Source organism: Miscanthus floridulus, chromosome 17, assembly GCF_019320115.1.
Source record: "Miscanthus floridulus cultivar M001 chromosome 17, ASM1932011v1, whole genome shotgun sequence".
NCBI classification, from domain to species: domain Eukaryota; kingdom Viridiplantae; phylum Streptophyta; class Magnoliopsida; order Poales; family Poaceae; genus Miscanthus; species Miscanthus floridulus.
In genome coordinates, this window is record NC_089596.1 from 43109061 (window position 1) to 43127496 (window position 18436).

Here is an 18436-nt window from a genome sequence, read left to right on the forward strand (position 1 = left end):
ATTGCCGATTGTTGCTACAGCGACAAACAATCAAGCTGAATACCAAGCCTTGATAAAAGGGTTAGAATTGTTGAAGGAGATACGTGCCGATGTTGTTGAAATCTTTGGTGATTCTATGCTAGTTATAAATCAATTGGCTGGAACTTATGAATGCCGAAGTGAAGCTTTGATTTCGTATTATGAAAGATGTTTGCAATTGTTGAAAGGATTTAGAGATTTTCGTCTTGAACATATCTCTCGATTGCATAATAAGGAAGCTAATCGACTAGCTCAGCATGCTTCCGGGTATCAGCCTATTCAGGAAGTGCTAACATCGGCAGTTGATACCGATGACTGGAGGAAAGAGATTGTCGATTATTTAAAGGATCCATATAGAAAGGTTGAGAGACGTATAAGGTTCCAAGCTACAAAATATGTGCTCCTCGATGATGAATTATATTATCGAACTATAGATGGAGTTTTACTTAGATGTGTTAGCAATGATGAATCGAAAAGCTTGATGGGTGAAATTCATGAAGGAGTATGTGGGGCACATCAATCGGCTTTCAAGATGAAATGGATGATCAGAAGGAATGGGTATTATTGGCCGACTATTCTTGAAGATTGTTTTAAATATTTTAAAGGATGCCAGGGGTGTCAAAAGTTTGGTAATATTCAAAGAGCGCCTGCATCGGCTATGAATCCTATAATCAAACCGTGGTCGTTCCGGGGATGGGCTATTGATCTCATTGGTCAGATTTATCCGCCATCGAGTAAAGGACATAAATTTATTCTGGTTGCTACCGATTATTTCACAAAGTGGGTTGAGGCAATTCCTTTAAAAAAGGTGACATCGGTCAATATGATTGATTTTGTGAAAGAGCATATTGTTTACCGATTTGGTATTCCTCAGACTATCACTACCGATCAGGGCACTATGTTTACATCAGGAGAATTTGATGAGTTTGCTGTAGGTATGGGAATTAAAATTTTAAATTCTTCTCCATATTATGCTCAAGCTAATGGTCAAGCTGAGGCTTCTAACAAAGGGATTATCAAACTCATTAAGCGCAAAATTGAAGAAAATCCTAGGAGGTGGCATACAGTATTAAATGAAGCCTTGTGGTCATATCGGATGTCATGTCATGGTGCAACCAAAGTAACGCCTTATCAGTTAGTATATGGGCACGATGCAGTATTGCCTTGGGAAATTAAGGTTGGCTCTAGACGAATACGTTCTCAAAATCAGCTGACAGCCGATGATTATAATACTCTTATGAAAGATGAGTTGGAAGATGTGGCGGGTCATCGGTTAAGGGCTTTAGTTAGTATCGAAGAAAATAAGAAAAGAGTAGCTAGATGGTATGACAAGAAGGTGAAAGTAAAAGAGTTTGCCGATGGAGATCTGGTCTGGAAATTGATTTTACCGATTGGGACTAAAAGTTCAAAGTTTGGAAAGTGGTCTCCTAATTGGGAAGGTCCATATCGGATAAATCAGTCTGTTCCTGGTAATGCATATATTTTAGAAACTCTCGAAGGGGTTGTGTTTCCCAGAGCGTTAAATGGAAAATATTTAAATAAATATTACCCTAGTATCTGGATAGATGCATAAAAGTATAAGTGCCGATAACAGTACTATCAGCTAGAATTATGCAAGGATGTCAATGTCTCATAAAGTGCCGATACAATAAATAAGATTACACGTTCAACAAGGATTGGATAGCTAATATCGCACGCAGGCGAATCTGGTCGGCTTCCTCCATTTCTTTGATATCGTCATCGGCAGCACCTTCCACAGGCTTGAGTTTTTTCTTCATGGCTAAAGCTTTACGAGCTTGGATATCTCTTTCTTGCTGAAGGGCTTTGACGGCATCGGGTAGCTGGCTTTCTTCTTGTTGAGCATGAGTTAAGGCTGCATCAACTTCTTTCAATTCAGCCAATAGAGCTATCTTCCTTGCTGATAAATCCAAGATTTTCTGCTTAAGTGCAGCACCCGAAGTCTGCAAGTTGACGATGTCCTTGTGCTTCTCATCGGCAATTTGTTTCAGTTGTAGCATCTCTTCTTTGAGTTGAGCTTGAGCTGCTCTATCGGCAATACGCTGAGCAGCCCGTTGATATTGCAGTTGGCGGCTTTCTAAATGAGCTGCTGGGAAGAGTACTTCTTCAACATCGGCAGGGACCTGGCCACGAATTGTTTTGAAAATTGCCTTTGCAGGGTCCGAGTCATCTACCAGTTGGGCGGTACCTTGCTGTAGCAAGTTCAGGAGGGTTTCCAACTTGGATTTAGTCTCTGCCGATATTGTTCCCAGTGCAAGGGAAGAACTTGTCTCCTCTCCATCGTCGTCAGAAATGTCAATGGCAAAGGAAAATAGGCTGTTCGGGGAATCTTGTTCCTGAGAGAGAGAAAAGGAGATCAGTTAGGGGTAAGTACGAGTATTGTAAATCAGCTAGGTTGATCGGTTTACCTGTTTCAAGGCAATTTCCTGTGCTTGACTGGAGGAAGCAACCTGGAGTATGTCGTGTGGGGGATCGGCTGAGCTTGCCGATGGGATATCCTCTGTGACTTCATTGGTGGTGGGCTCTTGAGGTATGATGACCGATGACATTGGGGTAGATGTAGGGATCGGCATGGACCTTTGTCGTTTTGGCTGTGCTTCAGTATCTGTTGAAGCTTTGCGCTTTGCTTGGGCATTGGCAACGATTGGCTGGGGGGCATCGACACTTGTTGGTCGTGAAGCTTGGACATCTGGTACGTTTGCCGATGTACCCAATTGTTGCTGCAAAACAAGTGTAAGATATGATATTTAACAGATAAAATGTAAAGTCAAGAAGCTACCTCTGAAGGTTCATCGAAAGAAGTGGTGCTTGATATCGGCGGAATTGCCGATGACGATCCAGTAGCAGCTCTTACCCCCTGATGATTAAGGTTAATACAGTTTGTGATCGGCATAAGTAAAAATAAACAAGGTTGTTACCTTGAATGCTTTGACCAAGGTTGTAGCAGCGGCCGATGGAGTAGTCCTGGATGTAGCCAATTTGGACTTGGAAGTGATGGTCTTGGTACGAATCTTCTGGTGGGTCAAAGCGGCTAAGGTGGGAGCGTTGTAGCCGATCGGCGATGTTGGGGAAACAGGCCGGATATTGAAGGGTTTCCCACTTTTGCTCACCGATGGTGCTGGGTTGTTAACCTATTACAAGAGAATCAGTTACTGATATATGAAGGGAAAAGCAGAAGGGAGTTAAAGGAAATTTACCGCGTCGTCAGGGATGGCATATTCAGGGTCGATCATGTGCCGATATGTGTGAGCAGAAGTTGCGAACAGTTGTTCTTTCCACTCTCGCCACCATTGCTTATATGACTCGGTGATGAAAGATATTGGTGTCCAGGTGGATATATCAACATCTGTAGTATCGGCATCGGGGGAGAGTTGTACTACCATGTTCCAATCTGTTCTGCAGGTGATTGTTTCCCTGGGTTTGATCACATCGGCAAAGCAGAGTTTGATTGGCAGTTGCCCAAAAGCCAATTGGCGGGATACTGCCGATGGGTTGTAAAATTCATATGTAATGTTGGTATTTTTCCCGCTGCCGAATGTGTTTACTGGAATTGCCCTGGGAGTGATGATAGCCATCATGAGCTCATTATCTTGATTCAGAGTGTCATCGGCAAAGTTGAAAAGAAGGGGGAATCTGTTTTCTTCGTCAATATAAGGCACCCAGGCCCTATGATCACGAGAAAGACCATTGTAGAAGCTTTGAAAGAATCTGCCGATTTGGTCTTCGTTGGCTTCTGTTCCAGGAAGGACAATTATGGCTTCACCAAAATTGAGGGGTGAGCGTGTTGCTGATTCATCATCCCCAAGCACATAGTCTTCAGCAATTTCTCGTGGGAATTGTTGAGCAAAAAAGTCCCATTGCAAACGTTTGTGCATATGGGCATTCAGCCACATGTTGATAAACCACCATGGGCCTCCCAGGTTGCCGATGGGTTCGCCAAGCAAAAGTTTTTGAGACACTTGATGAAGAAGATGATAAGTAGAGCTCAGAAGGTATCGGCCGAGAGGAAACCTTACGCCATGAGCCAAAAGTTCAGCTGCAGGGAGGAAGGCGTTGGTTGGTCCTACTGATCGACCACAGAAGATAAATTTTTCTAACCACATATTCAGGAATGTGGCATGTTCCCTCTGGCTAAGTGTCCCGGTTTTCTGGTATTCTTGAATATATCCTGTCCAACCGCCGATGTTGCGGGTATTCACCCTATATTCAGACTTTCTACCATAGATGGAGCCTTCATCGGCAGTTGAGATGTCCAAGCCAGTAAGCATGTGGATATCGGCAAGGGTAGGAGTAGCTGGGCCATGTCCAAACATAAAAGCGTTGGTCGTGTCTGACCAGAAATAAGCAGCTGCAATTATCATTGATTCATTTTTCTGCATATCGGCAATAGAGAGCCTAATGCATTGGTCTAACCTTCGTTCTGCCCAGTATACTTGCATCGATCTATTAACCCTCAAGTACCAATCTTTCCACCCTTTGGTGGTTTTGGGCCAAGATCGGAATGTGTCTTTCCACAAATTCAGAGAGAAATTTTGGGCTCTAAAGGGGATTCTGTTAACCTCTGCATTGATCAGATCGGTTGGATCTGGGTTGCCCATTGGTCCAAGGCATTGGACGTGCGGCTGATCGGTTGGGATAACTAATTTGTTGCGCAGTTCCTAAGGTTACAGAATCCAGAGAACAGAAGAAAGGAAAAATCACCAACTGAATGAATTTGCAAAAAGATCAAAGTAAAAGGTAATGGAAGTGGAGCGAACCGCGGGGACGTCGAAGTTGATGGCCATTGTCTTGAGGAAGGTGGAGGTACGAGCCGGAAACTTGAAGTTAGCGCTGGAGAAGGGTTCTTGTTGGTTGAGGTCGCGCGGTTGTTCGTCGGAGTCGCCTCCGGAGAGAGAGAATGCCAAGGATTGGAGGCTAAAGATAGAAAATGAGGGTTCCGGGGAAATCTATTTATAAGCCGCCCGGAATAAGGGTATTTTGGACTTATCTCTATGTCGCGCGCATATAGGTCAAGGCGGTTCAGAGGGATATGATAACTGTTCGCGCGATAATCAGGGGATTGTGCAGATGAGTTGATGACAAGTAATCATGACTTGGAAGGGATATCGATACAGGATATTTTAATTCTGAAAATGGCAGCATTATCATGTTAAGATCTTGCCGATGGGTTATTGTTTCGGTATCTTAACCATAATCAAGGCAAGAGTGGTTGGCGATTGTGCGATATTTACTGAAGTGCGTGAATCAAGATTAGATTTGATTGGATTTGGTAACAAATCAAGTTTTGGCTTGGGGAATGAGTTACGGTAATCGGGCAAAGGCAAGTGTTATCTGGAGTAAATTTCGGAGTATTAATGGTTTTATACTCCAAAATTGGGGGGCATGTGTTGACACCGTTTTTTGCACGTGTCAAAATAATCGGAGTGGACTAATCGGCAGGGGAAAGTTATTGAATACTTTGATAGCCGATGAAAGCCAGCTTGTAAAGATGGTTGCCGATGGCTGGTAATGGTCGATGGAAAGGTTGATTTGGACTCGGGCGTTGCCGATGAGGTTGGAGGTGTTATTGTCGATGCCGATGAAGGGAGGATTGAAGACTACTGCCGATGAAACGGGGAGTATGCCGATGAAGGAAGACTTGAAGACTACTGCCGATGAAATAGGGAGTATGCCGATGGGAAGGAGGACGGTGAGATTTCCATCGTAATTGAGGCGGACAGGGAAATAGATAGGAGTTGATTTCCTTTTCTATATTTGTTGGAGTATGATTCATGTAAGAGTCACGTGTTTCCTTAGATATGGGATTGGTGTCCTAGTTGTGTTTGGTTGTGTCTCTTTAGATCAGGGTATAAATATAGAGTAAGGGGCAATGTAATAGATATATGAATCAATATCAAAACCAATTTTTACTCCTATTTGCATCTACTTACTTTTCGGCGACTTCGTCAATTTGCATATTTTTCCTTTTTTACGAGTTCTCATTGATTCGGCGAGCTGCATCGTTTCAGTACGACCTTCGGCGATTCTCGAGTTCCGCGTGAGCACCTCTTGGCCGTGACTTCCGGGCATATCGCTGTTGTCAGGACCAAAGTGTTCGTATCTTCATCCTTGTCGATTAGCAGGTCAAATCGACTAGCACGCTTTGGATATCGATTCGGGTATTAGCCCTTTGTGTTTGCAGATCCACTTTTGCATCAACACGCTCAATATAGCATATCATGCTATTATTCATCCAATCATCATTCATTTTATTCCTCCTGTCGGTCTTGATAATATTCATAGCAGAGAAGGCTCTTTCAACTGTTGCTGTTGCCACGGGCAATATCAATGCAAGCTCAATGAGGCGATACACCAAAGGAAAATATGTATGTCTATCAGTTTTAACCATCTTCTTAGCAAGGCCACCAAGATCAATACAAGAGCAAAATTCTTCATCTTCATCATGTTTGACTTCATCTATGAAATTTTCAAGCTCAGTTCTTAGCTTTTCACATTCATAATCACTAAAGTCAGCATAATAAATCTTAGCAAGCTCAACTAATTTCTCTATCTCAAAGTTGGCAAACTCATTTGTCGGATCAAGACAAGCAACACATCTCAATAGTTGAGTTGATCTTTCTGGAAATCGATTGTTCAACTCACAAATTATTTGATCAAGGACAACATTGAAAATCCCATGATGAATATGATGGTAGTAGGTCACATATTTGGCTCCACGACATTTTGAACGACCTCTCATTGGTATCATATCTTCCATATTAGGAATGTCTATATTGTGTTTGGCAGCAAAGGCTTTTGTCTTCTCTAAAAGATCATCCCAACCATTTTCCCTCATGGCATTTATATTTCTCATCACAGAACCAATCAATCCTATTGCACAAACAATGTTTTGATTTTTCTTTTGCAAACATTGTGATAGGTCTTGAGTTATCCCCAATACTCTAATCATCAGATGCAATATGAACATAAATTGAAATGACTCCATTTTTTCTATCAATCCAGATGCTATAGTTTTTTTCCCCATCAGTACCATCATCACTAATATTCTCTAACACCTCAAGCACAGGTTCCCACATGAGCATAAGACGTACTAATGTTTTGTGATGTGTACCCCATCGTGTATCACCAGGCCTAGCAAGACTAGTTTCTTGGTTTTTCCCTCTCCCAGGAGATATTTCACCACTATCTAATTGCTGAACAAGAGTATCATGGTGTTTTTGGAGAAGTTGATCTTTTCTCTTGCAAGAAGTACTAACAGTATTGACAACTGAAGTGACATAATTGAAGAAATCATCAGTTGAAGCACAACATCTGGCTACAGCAACTACCACAAGCTGCAATTGATGAGCAAAACAGTGGATGTAAAAAGCAAAAGGGTTTTCATTCAATACCAGCCTTTGTAACCCATGAAACTGCCCTCTCATGTTTGAAGCTCCATCGTATCCCTGTCCTCTAACCTTGGCTATAGATAACCCGTATCTCGCAATCATAGAAACCAATGCTTCCTTCAGTGAAGATGATGTGGTGTCAGAAACATGTTGTAGGCCAAGGAACCTCTCAATCACACTTCCTTTATCATTGACAAACCTATAAAACAAAAGGAAACATAGTGTTAATTGGAAGCCACAAAACAAAAGAAATGAAATACACGAATAGATGATATATACCTCACAACCACGGCCATTTGTTCCTTAATTGATGCATCACGAGCCTCATCAACAAGCACCGCAAACCAACGATCTCCAATTTCACTCCTAATTAATTCACTTGTCTCCTCTGCACAAGCTCTTACCAAATCTTTTTGAATTGTTGGACAACTCATTTGATTATTCCCTAGAGCATTCTCAGCTATCACAAGTGCAGCCTTAGGATCCTTCTTTCTATACCAATCAAGCATCTCCAAAAAGTTCCCTTTATTTTTAGATGTTTTAGACTCATCATGCCCACGAAATGCCAGAGCTTGCAAAAGAAGAAATCTAGCAATGCCTAACATTATAGTTAAACGAGCTTTATATGCCTCCTCTTCTGCTGCAGTTGTTACTGCCCACACATGTTCTACACTTTGTCTTTGATTTTTGAAATCATTTGCTCGTTTTCTTGCTGCACTATGGTAGCCATCAATTGATTGAGTATGCTTAAGCAAAGAAGCCTTTCCCTTTTTTCCAATTTTTGAACCCTACTCTGGTGAATGCCTCATTATCATCAAAATTGCTTGCTGATGGTGGCTTAAAGAGGTAGCAATAAAAGCAATAGGCTGCATCCTTGGCAGGACTGTACTCTAACCAATCAAATTGAGTAAACCATGATTTAACAAAACCTCTAGTTTGAGTTTTACCCGCTGTTCTTTCATACTCACAATTTGGTTGATATGGACTCATCTGTAAATATGCTCTCCTAGCATCATCCCTAATATCATGGTGGAATTCATCAATTGGCTTTCTAAGACCTGGATCAGCAACTATATCATTCATATCAAGCTCAATGCGGGGTCTTTTTTGCACAACCCGACTCTCTTGAGTAGAAGCATCTTTCTTAGCAAAAAATTTTTCCATTCTACAACTACAAAGTAAAACCAATCGAATCACTGACTGAAAAAAATAAAAGAGGGCAGAGCCGCACAGAGGGGACCTGGCACCTGGGGGCTGGCTGGTTGGGGACTTGCCGACTTGGGGGCTTGGGGCTGACCGGCCGCGCCACCACGGGCCGCCCGATGGCGACGCCCGTCCTCCCTGGCTGCAGCCTGCAGGCTGCCGGCTGCACGCTGCTGGCTCCGGCCGCCCAGCGCGGCGGTGCCCATCCTCGCTGGCCGATGCGCGGAGCAGAGGGGGCGGGAGGGGGGCGAGGCCGCGAGGGGGCAAGGAGCGAGGGGAGGCGCGACGCACGAGCAGGCGAGCCGCGAGCCCGCGAGGAGGCGCGGTGGGCGACGGCGGGGCGCGATGCTGCGCCTGCGCAACGCGCGAGGAGCGCTGCGGCGATGCGTCTGGGCGTCTGGGCGTCTGGCCGTGAGGCCGTCTCCTCTGCAGCCCCCCCCGCCCCCCCCCCCCCCCGTACGTCCGCCAATGCATGTGATGGTCAGGGTGTGAACGACGGTGTAGCACCGGCGTGCACATGCGGACAACACAGGGATTGCGGGGGCGGTTAGTGGTGGCCACGTGCAGGCTGCATGGTATTTGTCGCATCATAGTTGTGACATGTGCACAGGTGGGAATCCTTGACCTGAAATTAGTGATTGGTGTGTGTTGACGCCTGAATAATCCTGGATCACACACCAGCTAGGACTAGATCGCCCGGGTCGCCACAGACCGAAAAACGCAGCAGATAACCAGCACGCTTTCACAGTGAAGAGCGGCGAGGTGTACAAGCAAACCACAAAAGGATAACCAACGTGCTTACATGACGAAGAACAGGCTAGTTTTCAGGCAAACTAGCAAAGAAACCGTCGAAGCTCTCGCCCGGGAGGGACCCGCAAGGACGTCGCCGGGTTATCCTAGGTCGGCCGGCAAGCCTAGGACGCCATCCTTGGTCATCGGATCAAGGGATGAATAGCATGAGGGCTGGAAAAGAGAGTAAAAGGGTTGAAGTAGATTGATTTGTTTTTTGACAATTGTGTAGTTGGAATACCTCAATCAGTCGTCACCCTTTATATTTATAAGGCGGCTGGTCTTTCCTATAGAGAGGCCAAAATAGCCTATCGATGAAACTCAATCTAATCTGGTTCAGTTAGCCGTCCGCTGCGTGAGCTGTCTTTCCACCTTTGGCTTCTAAGTAATCACGGCATTTATTGTAGAGTCAAAAATCAACTTGCTTACATACTTGCCTTGTATATGCATATATATGCATAATCTTTCTATCTTTATCCCCCATGCATTTGCATGAGCGTAAGCATCAAGCATTCATATATGAGCTTTTACATGTGAAACATACAATTGAAATATGTGAAACATGCCTTGTTATTCTATGTTTTTCATGTGTATGCTTATGATAATGTGTGATTAAGTGCAAGTGGTTGATGTTGGTCACTAAAACACCTTAGCTACACTTAGGATGCCTAATGGAACAATGTTCATGTGGATCACCTTACCTAATTAAACTCCTAAGTGATGCTATGCTTAGTGTGACCTAGAAAGTACCTATGTGTGACCAATGTATGATATGATTAGTGTGACCTAGGAAGTACCTATGTGTGGCCAATGTATGAAATGCTTGTGGGACCTTAGAGGTACCTTAAACATGTTTAGAATGTCACTAGGAACAACTTTGGTATTCATGACTAAGGCTAGTTTGGTCTCTAAGTCATACCTATAGTGTAAATTACCATTTTCATGATGTATGTTTGACCTAAGTTGAACTATAGCATAGAGTGTTTGCATGACTGTGCACCCTTAAGCAAAGTTGTAGTACTTGAGTAGTATAACTTTTATTTTTGGGTCATAGGCTAATTCAGCTCCTAACCTGCTTGAATTTGGATCACCAAAATCAATGCAGTGTTGTTTTTCAAACTTAGAAAATTTTCTAAGTCAAACTGAGTTCACAGTGTTGATGTGTCCTACTTTGTGATGGTGTAACTTCCTAACCATTGCGAATTAGAAGATGATTTCTAAAGTAATCTTGTAGCCCTCACATAGATCTACAATTTTTATTAATGGATCTCTTGCTAACTCGCCACGGTTTAAGATTTAAGAGGGGGAGAAAACGGGTTGTCAGTCGTTTGATGTCGGGACTGATGACCATCACGGTCAGGCCGTCATGGCCGATCGGGCGCTGGCCACGCGCACCATTTGTCATCCGTACGCCGATGTCGGGACCACTAACTAGGCCAGGGGAAGCAGCAAAGCCGCCACGACGCGCTGCTGCTCTCGTTCGCTTCATTCGCCTTGTCCGTGCCACGCGAAAGCGAGTCTCCGAGCCGTGCCATTGCCGCCGAGAACGCCGCCGCCGCCTAGCTCCCTCGCCACCGTGCCATTGCCGCCTCCAGCTAGCCAATAGCTTCGCCGTCTTCCTCTCTACCTGCTCGACGTAGTTGCTGGACCGGGCAAGCCACGATGAGGGTGAATTTTGCCGTTCTTGTCTCGCTGGAGTTCGCTGTCTCCATGGCCGCCGTCACGGCGAGCTCGCCGCTGCTCTGCTCCCTTCCTCATTTCTTCTTTCTTCTTCACGTTAGCACTAGCTAAGGGTGTAGTCTAGCCTCGATGATGATCTCACGGTGAACCGTAGCTTCGCCGATGTTGAACACGACGGTCAGTGCCGTCGCGCACTCGCCGCCGCACCTCCGCGCACGCGGGCGACCCTCGCCGGCGCTTCCACCCGAACCCTAGGTAGCCTAGATAGGTCCGCATGGTCACCATAGAGCTATTGCGCCCCTTGCCTGGACCTGCCATGGCCGGAGACGGTCGGCGCACCTCCGCACAGCGCTGCCGTGCCGCCATGGCCGGTGACGAGCTATCTCCCGTGCGCCTCCATGCCAACTTACTATACCTATAGACGCGGAAGAGAGTGAGGATCATGTTGGTGGGGTCGGTTTCGCCGGAAAGTTCGCCGTCGATGAGCTAGCGCCGGTCAAACCACCTCCCCTGTCTCTGTGTGACTGATCAGTGGGGTCCCTTGACTTTTGGGTCCCGCATGTCAGCGTCTGTAGTGTTAGGTTTTGTTTATTTCTTTTCCTGAATTTTGTGCTAACTTTGGAAAATGATATCTAGAGCTAGGAGTGTCCAAATTTTGTTGGATTCCTCATGAAGTGTAGTATTTGATAAAAATATGAAATGCACTAGTTCTGGTATTTTTCTTGGAGAATAAAATAGAGCTAGATAAATGCTTTTATATGGTTTCAATCTTGTAAAATCTATAACTTGAGCTAGGAAAGTGATAAAAATGTGTTTCCAATTTTGTTGGTCTTGTATTGTCATGTACTACCTGGAAAAAATATTGGTTGCACAGTGATCTTGCTGGAAATAGGAGTTTGCTATTTATCTTAAATAAATGCTAGATTCTTGTGCTATTTTTCATGGTAAAAACATGTATCCAATGAGCATGAAATTTATTGCACAGTGTTCTTGTGCTATGATGAAGCTAAGAAAAATATGAATACTGTTGTTTGACACTTTTTAATAGGATTTCCTATTTATGCTATTTTAAACCCTGCTGGCTTGTCATTTTTGTGTAGAATGTTCTACTTGTTCAAATGCTATAAAATTTATACAGCAACCTATTGGAGACATGTATAAGCTACTGTAATGTTTGTGGAATTTACTATACACTTTTGCTATATGTTTATTATTTCACCTAATTATCTAAATAAAATAATAAAGGCATGAAAAGAATTTATTTGAGAATGACCACTATGTTTTCTAGTGCTCATTTGAGGTATATTAACCGTTGGTTACATTGGTAGTGCTCAAAATACTATTCTTGCATGTAGTGAAATATTATTTTCCCTAAAATTCACTTATAGTGACTTTCTGGACAGATTCTAGAGTTAAGCAAATTACATGGTGAAGATGATGTTTGCTATGAATCTTGTCTATAACAAAGTTGTAGATAACTCACTTATCTAGCTTGTGTTAAATTTTCATGGCATTTGGCCAAATGGTTTGTGAGTTATGACTGTTCAAAGTTGGTCTTCAAAACTAGTGGTTCTCTGAAATTTCTGGACTAGGTTTGATAAATGTGCTTGTTTGGCCTTGTTAACATGGGAATCATGCTGAGATGATTAAATATGAATTGTAGACAATTTCATAAGCTTTCTAGATTGTCTTGTTGCATGTCTTTTGGGTCTGTACAACTCCAGTTATGAGTTAAACTAGCAGCTGCTGTTGGCAGCCCTAAATCTGTGAATGCAGTGAATGACTTATTGCTTTATATGAGTCGATGTGATGATTTAGATGCTTAGGCTAATTAAGATAAATTGTTAGTTGCAGGTGCTAGACCTCTTACTAGAGATGAACAACTTTATATTAGGTTGTTAGAGCTTGGTGAGTGTGTAGTTCTTGTTTTTAAGAAGAGATATGCACCTACTCAGTAAAATAAATGTTAATCTTGTATCATCATGTCATTCATGTGTTAATCTATACATGGTTGTACATTTCATTACACCTTCCATCTCTTATGCATCCATGACTCTTATTCTATGCATATGCATGCAATAGGTGTTCCGGAGGGAGTCACTCTTCTAGAATTCAAAAAAAGACTTCCGAAGGAGCAGCAGCAAGTTCAAGAGCAGGAAGTGCAGGCCCCAGAAGGAGGAGTCAACGAAGAAGTTCTTGAGTGTCCCGATCACCAACCTTCCACTTTTCTGAAAGGCAAGCTCCAGAGCATTCTAAGTCTTCTATGTTTTAAAAATGTTACTTTTAGTATCTTTACATGTTTGATGCATTAAGTTATAGGAGTTGGATGCAAACACTTATTGCATACCTATCTCTTCCTTGTCCAGTAAATGTACCCTGAATCCTATTTAAGTCTAGGAGCGAATCAATGCTTAGCCATGCTTAGATCGGTAAAGTCGGGTAACTTCCTATCACCTGCAAGATAGGATGATATCTGGTCACGGTTGGCTATATTTGCTATCGTGGAAAAATAACCATGTGTTAATAATGAATGAAGATCAGACAGGATATCGATAGAGAAGCAACAAGTCAAGAAGGTCTTGGGTGTGGATCTATCCCCGTCTGCGTCGGTTAAGGACCGATTCACTGTACGTCCTCATGTCATGTTGAACGCATGCCTATCACTTAGTTGGCCGGATAACTCGTTCTGGCCGCGAAGCTAAGTAGCTCAACTAAGGTCGGAAGCCGGGAAGTGAAAGTGCGCACTCTGGCGGTAGTAAGGATGTGCGGGGAGCCATTGGCGTAAGTCCAAAGGGCAGATTGACGTCCTGGCAGAGTGGATTCACTCAGAGTGCGGCGCTGCTCGGACCCATGAATTTGTTCCTGAGCTGTACCAAAGGTGACCCGAGGCGACCACTGATCAGGTTGCTTGGGTGTGTGTTAGGAATAATTCCCCAGCTGGGTACGAATCGATTGAGTCACCGTCTCTCCCATATAGTGAGAACTTGACTGAGCAGCGGCAACGTAGAGACACTTAATTGAGCTTGATGGTTATAATGAGGATGGTGATGTTACAACATCATACCGGATATGGTTACTAATGTTTGGATTCTAATCAAGTGCTTGCTCTAGTACAGGTGCTAATCTAGATGATAGGTTTAATATTGGTAACTTGTTGCTTAACTAATAATTTAAATTATGCTCTTGTATCATTAAAGCTTTTATACAAAATGGTTGTCAAACGAGATCCACTGATAAAGCCTTGCATACTCCTTGGTGTCATTTGTTGTTTACGACGGGTAAGTCTAGCTGAGTACATTCTCGTACTCAGGGTTTCTTCCCTCTTGTTGCAGATGACGTGCTCTATAACGGTTACTGCAAGTCTCCACCCTGCTGGTGATGAAGACTAGATCATGAGCATGATCTTCTATGTTATCTTATCATGATGCTTTTGCTGGATATGACTATGGAACTAGCTTGTATTTGAACCAATGATACTTTGGTAGATTTTTAGCCTTAGAAAGTAGCAACTCTAAAGATCTGTGTTGAGGACAACGGATGCCTTGACGTCATAGTTCATAAGTGCATACATGATGGCAGACAATGCGCGCGCGCGCGCACACACACACACACACACACACACACACACACACACACACATATATATATATATATATATATATATATATATATATATATATATATATATATATATATATATATATATATATATATATATGAAGGGCGGGCTTGGTGCAAGCGGTAGAGTCTTACCGTCTGTGATCGAAAGGTCCCAGGTTCGAGTCGCGGTCTCCTCGCATTGCACAAGCGAGGGTAAGGCTTGCCACTGACACCCTTCCCCAGACCCCGTACAGAGCGGGAGTTCTCTGCACGGGTATATATATATATATATATATATATATATATATATATATATATATATATATATATATATATATATATTATTTTGTAGCCAGATATTCAGTAGTCAGCTACAAAATAAGTTATTCTATAGTCACCTCCATTTACGATAATTTTATATACTAATTTACGATAATGTCAATACATATTTACGATAGTTGAGTTACTATAACACATGGGAATATTTACCATAACGTTATAGTAAACCACTTAGTAAAGAGTTACTATAATTTCATAAATTAACATAGTAATTATCGTAACTCAAAGTGGTTATAGAATAAGTTATATATATATATACCCATGTCTCCTACTAATTTTTTTTCTGTTTTTCATTCATACATAGTGTTGTTGTGGCAGCAAAAACAGCTTCGTTTAGCATCTTTCGATGCAAATTACCAATTAGTAGTTTTGATGTACAAATACAACCACGATTTATGCATTTATGACATTTTTCCAATTAATTTTTGTGCCCAAACATCCTTTAAATCATCAACCTTCTCTAGCAGTTTAGCAAAATATTATACCTACATTTCTATAACAAACATATATGTGCATGCAAGACTCAAAAAGTAGATGGAACTGAAGTTACCTGAGTCACAGTTAAGTGGACTGTCTGGCTCTGGATGAGCCATCAATGCAATTATGGCCCTACAAACAGATTGGAGGGTCCATGCAGGGCTCCATGCATTCTTCAAGATATCCAAGCAAATTTAACCAGTCTAGATGAATAAATCATAACAAATATAACATATTATTATTAAAATCATCATTATTTGCATCCAAACAATATGTTACGATCAAAAAAATGTGAAGAGCACAGAGCAACTTGGGAACAGCAAAAAGGAATGTACTTCACAACTAAGTGCATTTTTTGGCACTTTAGAAAATAACCTTGAAATGCACGTTTGTGTGGAAAATTTGGTCAGAAATCGAACTTGGGGAGGTAGTAGAGGATATTGCTCTGGGATAGCAAAGGCAAGCTGGAAGACACCACCTTCATAAGGAGTCTCTGAGGGTCCCTAATAACAAAAGAGATAGTTGATAGAAAATAATTTAAACAGTTCCTTCGTCGGGTTCTGTTGATGTCACCAAAAACTATACCTTGATGAGAGCAGTCCATTTGAATATGTTTGAATCATCACAAATCAATTGGATATCAGGATCAGCTGATTTCTCCCGCTGTACCTCCTTATACTCTTTGAAAAGCCTAGCCCTAGATGCCTATTAACATATTATTGTCATAGTCAAAGCTTCGTGTTAGAGATTGGCACCATTTGCTATTCCTAAAAACAAGAACTTCAATTCAATAAAGAAAATGCAGAACAAGATTGCAAAACAATGCAATTATTATATGTACATATGCTGATATGTTACCTTATTCATCCTACAATACTAACAAGTGCCTTTCATATCATTAAATGATAGCACCAAATTTCAAGATAAGAATGTAGCAGCATGAAGAAGTGGCATAACTATATTTCCAGGGGGCAAAACAGGGTTTCTTCCCCTTTTTCTTAAAGATATGCAGCTCTCCTGCATGTTTGAGGGAAAAAGAAAGATGGACAGCAAACAAAGAAGAGTTCTCGGACAGAAGTAATTAACTAATTATATATCCTGTGTCATACTTAGATAAAATATTTGTTCAGTGCACCACAGGAAAATCTATTATTTATCAATATTAGTTTTTAAAAGATGATAACCAAAAGTTCCACTCGCTACGGAAATGAAACAGGCAAAAAAGAGTTGGTAAGGGACAATTGCAACAGACCTGCATATTTCTTCTTCTTGAACAACAACAAACTTGATGATATCCCAAAGACGCTTACCGAAAACTGCAACTAACAGCACAGAATTAAGTCAGAACTAGGGACCTGATTGGTTTGCGACCAAAATTTGCCATGACATGGATTTGGCAAGCCAAAGTTAGGTAAAAATATTGCCATGGATTTGGCACACCAAATGTGAGAGGTTGACAAGTTTTGGTAGCAAATCAAACGCCAAAATCATGGCTTGCCAAATCATTGGCATGGCAAATTTTGGCCGCAGACCAATTAGGCCCTAGATACAAAGTCTTGAATGTGCCCAATCAATGTTCAAAAAGGCGCTAGGTGCTCTCTAGGCAGTGACTCACCGCCTAGAGCCTAGGTGAGCCTAGGCGTTTTTCTAAGTGATAGCTAATACATGTATATATACTTAAAAGAAAAGAAGAAAACAGAAGATCAGTGGTCATAGAATGGGGAGAAAGAGGAAAAGGCCCATTTAACGGCCCAACTTTCCCACCACAGCCCCCACCACGTCGTATGCCCTCCTCTGCTTTGTATAGCTCCCGAACTCTCTCCGCTCGCCCGCGCTGCCGGCAGCGCCCAAAGTTGCCTCCTTCGCCACCGGCCGTCGCCGCCTCCGTCAACGTTACCTCCTCCCCCACCGCCACCCGACGTCCGTGCCTCCCGACCGCGCCCGCAGCCCGCCTTCCTCCCGGCCGCACCCCAGACTCCGCCTGTCCGCCCTCCTCCGGGCCATGCCCGCACCCGCTGGATGCCACTAGCCTCCTCCTGGCGCGCTCACCACGACCCGTCGTCCCTCCCACAGGCAACGTAGCCCTGGATCTGGGGGCACACCGCCTTTCCTCCGCCTACCCCCTTAGGCGAGGCGGTGACCCTCCGCCTAGCGATAAGCACGCGTAGGCGAGCGCCTAGGAGCGCCTTTTTGAACCGTGTGCCCAATAGTTGCTAAAGGAATAGAAAAGGCATAAGTTGACAGTTTGGTAGGGTTAAAATGAAGAAAAAACAAACAAGAAAATATGTGGATAGTGAAAGCAGTTGCCTGTTTTATCTATCAATTTCCATGAGGGAAAGGTACTCTCACTGAAACCTTTTTTTGTCCTTACTGGCAGTGGATGGTACAAAAGTACAAATAATAAATAGAAACAAGATTTCAAATGTAGTTTCCATGTCTTTTTATGCAATCAATGAATTTCTTGTAGCTTATGCATTCCAAGAGACCTTAGATAACTGCAAACACTAATGTTTGCAACAAAGTCCTAATAAGTTATCCTAAAATATATGATATCTGAGCGATGCCCCTCATTAAAGGAGTCCACCAAGGGTCTGTTTGGTTGGGCAGATATGCTCCATCCTAGCCAAGTGAATCCATATAATCGGAGAAAGAGAAACAAGCCTGTTTGGTTGCCTGTTAAGGGATGGCCCAATGGATACGCTCAAAAGTGGATGCTAAGTATATCGTGCTGGCCCACACGTCATCCTCAAGCAAAGAGTCTATATCTGCCCATACAGGTAACCAAACATCTTCACATGGTTATGGCATGCACGGATGCAGGGTTACTGCATCTGCCCATGCAGCCAACCAAACAATATTTTCAGGTCACTGCATCCACTCAACATGCTTACAGTCAGCCAGAATACAGCCACAGGCAAGCAAGC

The 18436-nt window shown here is 42.9% G+C and overlaps 2 pseudogenes; both read right to left on the bottom strand.

The window, feature by feature from the left end:
- LOC136515583 (protein PEROXIN-4-like) overlaps positions 1–18436 on the bottom strand; it is a 54047-nt pseudogene that overhangs the window by 33837 nt on the left and 1774 nt on the right.
- On the bottom strand, positions 6361–8833 carry LOC136518225 (uncharacterized; annotated as a pseudogene).